Source organism: Mytilus trossulus, chromosome 2 (genome assembly GCF_036588685.1).
Source record: "Mytilus trossulus isolate FHL-02 chromosome 2, PNRI_Mtr1.1.1.hap1, whole genome shotgun sequence".
Classification (NCBI taxonomy): domain Eukaryota; kingdom Metazoa; phylum Mollusca; class Bivalvia; order Mytilida; family Mytilidae; genus Mytilus; species Mytilus trossulus.
In genome coordinates, this window is record NC_086374.1 from 94,825,464 (window position 1) to 94,831,463 (window position 6,000).

Below are 6,000 nucleotides of genomic sequence, written 5' to 3' on the forward strand. Positions count from 1 at the left end.
CCATTTTCCTGACTTGGTACAAGGCATTTTAAGAAAAAAAATGGTAAAGAAGAAGATAGTCACGACTTACAAAAATATAAGAAGGCAAACATTTTCTGTCCATTTCTTTCAGGATTTTTTTGCCTTTGAATCATTGGTTTTTACCAATATATGTTGGGCAAATAGTATATAATCACAGAAATTGAAACCAACTGATTGTAGTTTAAATGACAAGCAATACACAATCAACAAGAATCAAGTTTATAAATGTATAACTATAGTCTGCAATGTTTGAAATTGACAATCTATTTGTATTTCATTTTATTTGTGCTACACTTGTTTTTCTTATATAATTTACTTGATTGTGTTTTATGAAATCGATGATATTTGTTTCTTGTGATAAATCTCAAATTCACAAAACAAATCTTGGTTGTTGCATAGACTAACAGCCCCAACCATAATATACATATAAGTATTGTTAAATAAATCGCTAGTTTGTAACTCACCAAGTAGATGCGATCATTTGGAGCTTACACCGATATATGCTGGGTTATAAAGGTACACAAATAGAACTTTCATGTTGGGATTAAATGCTGAGATTGACACTACACAATAGGTAATCTTTTCGACCATACAAAAAGAAAATGATATTTTTACAATACACGCCCAATGAAATATTTTAATTTTTTTATGTACACGAAAACATGTACTTTTTGTATTTATAAGAAGACATGCATAATGCGTACTTGAAAATTAAATTGTTTTGTTTGAAAAATTAAGTAAGACATATATTTAGGTTTTCATTGGCGATTATTGTAAGTTATAGTGGTTTTATAGGTAAATTTTATTTTATTTTTAGTTAAATTATAAACATACTTGTTATTTTTCACACTAGATTTCACAATAAAAACATTTTTCTTTCGTAGTGTTAAACTGTGTTTGAAATGAAAACAAAATATTTTTACGTCTGATAATGTTGTTAAACAATTTATAAAAAAATATGATTTTAACGTTAAAAGTATAATAACATTCAAATATATTACAACATTTGAACACAGACCATCGAACACATTCGAGTTCTTTCAATTTAAACTTATTAAACATTCGTGAAGAATAAGTTTAATAAGTTCATTGACAAGTAAAATATTTTTTTTTAAATCTGGAAAAATTGTAGTCATAGATCTCAGACCAATGGAAAAACAGAGGATATTGGAAATCCATTCATAACAAAAAATCAGTACATACTAGTACATGGCAAAAAAAATAGTAAAAAAAGGAACAGCACTTTTGTTGCTGGTCTTCATAAAAAGTTTACAGTTGGTATGTCAAAACGTTAAATCAAGAAGATAATATAACTGCATAATAGAAAGAAATGAGACAACCTAAGAAATATATATTGAAATACTATGAAGTTTTAAAAACATGGTAACTATTTTACTATTCACAATATGCACTCAAGTTAAGTCTCAAGATGTTTGTTTTTGATAAAATAAAAGATAACTACAGCATGTAGTTTAATACCTTTCTGAAAGTATGTGTACACATCTTCTTGATGACATAGTTATTATGACTCGAGCGTTTGTTTACAGATTGGATTCATTTTACTGCACCATAAATGTATGCAAAATTTGTTTGAAAAAAGTTTGACTTATTTAAATTACCTAACACAATCGAAAGATAGGAAAAACGTATGAGACTGGTTTCGTGCATCAATATGTTGGTTTCTTTTCGATTTGACGAATCAAGCGCTATTCAAGTTATCTTTCTATTAAACTTCAACGCTGTCCCGGGTTAGGTGAAGGGTAAAGTACACACAACCATGGTAAATCTCGCCACCTTCTCTATGTGCTAGTCAAAAGCCAGGAGCCAATTATATAACTCTAGATATGACAAATTGCAATTTTTACAAATATTCAACATAAGAACCTGATGCATGATGAGTTAGCAATATTAAAATCGACAAACACATATACTAGTATATACGGTTGATGTTTTATTTTTCGTTTTTTTGTATTTTGTTCTTTTGATGTCTCGTTTTAGATTTTAAACATCGACCTCATGCAGATCCGGGATGCAGTATAAATTAATGATTTTGTTCAACATGCATCAAACACTTTATAATAATACAATTTAAGAAAAGAAAGAAAACTTTTATAGTTTATAGAGATTTTAATCGGGTTTTTGATGATATCTCCATTAAAATCCCACTCTAACTCTTGACAAAAAAGCATGTCTAATGTAAAGCAACGTGAATAAACTAGTATGTACATCAGTAATCAATCCAATAATTTAACTGTTTCATCAATAGTTACATGTACAAGCTTGAAACTTTGACAGATCCGTTGCAGCTGTGTCTTGTACCAATTCTTCACAATTTGACTGACCGAATTAAATTCAGGCTGTAAACAAATTTATAAGAAAAAAGATAAAATAAACTCTAAAATTTTATTATTAAATCTGTACATAATAGAAAAACAAAGGATATGGGGTATAATACATCCATGACAATCTGCAATCAGAACATGCACAACTAAAACACACATGTTTGTCTTTAATATAAATATATGGTTACAGAATAACGAGGTGTATATTTAACCAACCACGGTTTCGGATTTTCTTAAAAAGCCAAAAATAGAAACAATGAACGGTATTTGTCTTAAAAAGAAATATGTATTGTCCTTGTATTGTTACACTTTATAAAGATAATGTATTTTATGGTTGGAAAATAAGAATTTGGAATGTTCATCAAACTTATCAGCAGTTTTAAACGTGATTCAATAATTCGAAAATAAGTTTTTCACATAAGTATCTTCCTCCCAAATTTCTATAAGAAATACATTTTGTTGATCTTAAAATAAGAAGTGATAGAGTTTTTGCAGGATATAACTTTTGGGCTTTTACTGTTGTTTGGACTTTCGACAGTGACGTTTGGTTTTAAAACATATGCACTAACGAAAAAAAACACTTTATTTACTGATAAATTTCTCTTTTGATATATATGATAATAAACCTTCAAAAGTCTGTATCATTTGTCATGGCACGCAAACTTTCACTATGGCATTAGTTTAAATACTCGTGTACTTCTAAGTTAAAGATGTAATTTTCATAATGATATTCAAACATTAAGTACAAGTAACAGTGCGTGGAGTAGGCAAACTGACATACATTCTATATAACCAGGAAGTCACAAAAAGTCAGCATGCAATTACATAAATTAAATATATTAATATGTTTTCAATTTGATTGATAGCTGATTCAATAGAAAAAAATCTATAAAGTAGTCATTTATGCATTAACAAGACGAAACATGTTATCATTGAATACGAATATATTGGGTATACACAGAAATTATAGATCATCTACGTACTGAACACTTTAAGTACAATATAAATTTGGATGTTTAATTTACGTTTGGCTCTCTCCCTAAATTAAAAAGGTATTAGATATAATAGTCATATTGTTTCAAACTGGTCGTAGTTATCATGAAATTATATGCGTCCGAAGCGCTTTTCTGGATGTACCTCAATAAGGATCCCTCAAAGCTTAATATTTGAAAGCCAAGGATGTTTAAGAACCGAAATAGTTGAAGAGCTGTATGACCAAATGTCAACTTTGCCCGAGGGAGTTGAAAACTTAGTATCTTGAGAATTCCAAAATTTCAGAAAGGTTTGGTATATCCTCAGGGACTGATAGTCCACCAAGGAGAGGTGTCGACCTGGTGCTGTTAAATTACATAAATGACAGACGTGTACTGAAAGCTATACTCCTTCTATATAGCAGTTAAAAGGGAAAACACAACATAAATTCACAAAATGATTGTAAAAATGACCATGCTTACAAGTGGTCTTGAAGTAAATAGCCAAAATTGTGTTTATTAACATTAGATTATAAATTTCCAAACGAGTTGTAGAAAAAAAAGAATAAACTGCAGTTCGTACATTTTATGCGTAATAACATATTTTGTATAACATAAATCATCATTTAATTATATAATTTACTACGTTTTCCAATTAAATTATTTTGTGCAAATTTGTTTCTTTAGAATGTTTTGTTGTTGAAACTAGTCATTGTATATTTAACGTGTATTTTGTTTACATTATAAGCAAACTAAGTTTTTTCTTTTTAATGTTTCTTTTTTTAATTATTTAAATTGCTTTGATAAATTATATTTTATCGACTTTTAATGTTTACTTATATAAAACTTGAAATCTCCTCTGAGATAATTTTTAATGTAAGCGTTCTTGCTTTTAATGCTTTTTATTTTTGTGTTTTTACTTTTTTCATTATCATATTTTTCAAACATGAAAGTGACGAACCATTTACAACTGAGCTGATTTACTTCAACAGATTATATTAAGGGTACAAAATCAACGACAAATTTAGTATTTAAGTTTTGGAAATCCAATTACATACATAAACACTTGGTATGCAAGTAGTGGGTTAGGTGGTGTCTAGAGTTTTACCAAATGAAAGCAAAGGAGTAATTTACAACCACTCAAAGTAGTCTGTGTTGTGTATAAATTTATTTATAGTTTAATCTCCGATGATTTTTCTTTCCTTTTACTTATTGTAATCTATCGAAGATAGGGTACTTGTAAATATTTATTGCAGAAAATCTAACAGGATCATTTATATTAAATTTTCCTACTTATGCCCTTAACTGAATTTTTAGTTATTATTATACAATTGATACTTGATCTACATATGAATGCATGTCGTATCTTCGATTGTTAAAGTCATCGTAATTCTTACTTGTATTTTAAAATTATACAGACGTCAATTATGTTATTGTAAAAGAGAGAGCAGTTTAGGATGTTTGTATGCACACTTATCATAAATTTATAACATTTAGTCATTCATTGAAGACAATTAAGCATATTTAAAATACGACCAAAAGTTATTTATGTTGTTTGTCAAAAATGAATAGCTGTCATACTCCCACCATACGTCTGTACAGAGAATTCAATGCTCTTCAACTTTGAAATTTATTTGGCTTTTTTTAATACTTTTTTGAATTCGAGCGTCAATGATGAGTCTTTTTAGACGAAACGCGCGTCTTGCGTATATGTAATATTTAGTCCTGGTATCTATTATGAGTTTATTTGTCATTCTGTTGACCTGGCAATCACAAATCAAATGATTCAAATCGAAATACACAACTGCTTTTACTCATTGACGTTGGCATTACAGTTCATAGGGGTGTTAACTACAAATCAAATAATCGTCCATCTTTAATGCGCTAACATACACAAACAAACAAAAACCAACTGTATATTGTTATCAGGCCAAGCAAGTCATTTTTAATTTGTAGTACCAGATGTCCATTATTAGCTGGTAGTACTTATATTTGGTATTAAGATCTTCTAATTAGTTATTACATATTTTCTAGGGGATTTTTCATACTTTTGACATAATTTAACGATCCTCTGACTTAAAAAATTAATGAAAAAGAAAAAATTCTCAATTTCTGCTTCATTAAATGAAGAAAAAAATAAATGGAATAATGTGAAAGTGTTTCGCCCAAATAACACAAAGACAATCATCAACATAAACATTTGAAATTACAAAATATGAAATAGGATGACAACTAAATGGGCCTTTCTTTTCATCAGGGAGTAGCAACCTGAGAGCGTGTTCAGTGCAATTAAACTATTTTCAGTCCTGTATTTCGGCTGAATGAATTGTTTGGTATAAAACCTGCCGCAGTTTACTAGTAACGAATGACGAGTTTTGAAATAAGTTTGTTTAACTGTCCAATTAAGGCAACAGTAGTATACCGCTGTTCGAAAGTTATAAATCCATTGAGAGAAAACAAATCTGTGTTACAAACCTATACACATCAATTATAAAAAGAAAACAACGAAAGAACAGAAACACTGAAGTGCAACAAAAATAAACAACATAACACAACAAGAAACTAACTATAAGATAACAGTAACCATTTTCCCTTTTCCTGACTTGGTACAGGACATTTTATGAAAAATAAATTATGGGTTGAACCTGGTTTTGTGGCTAGACAAA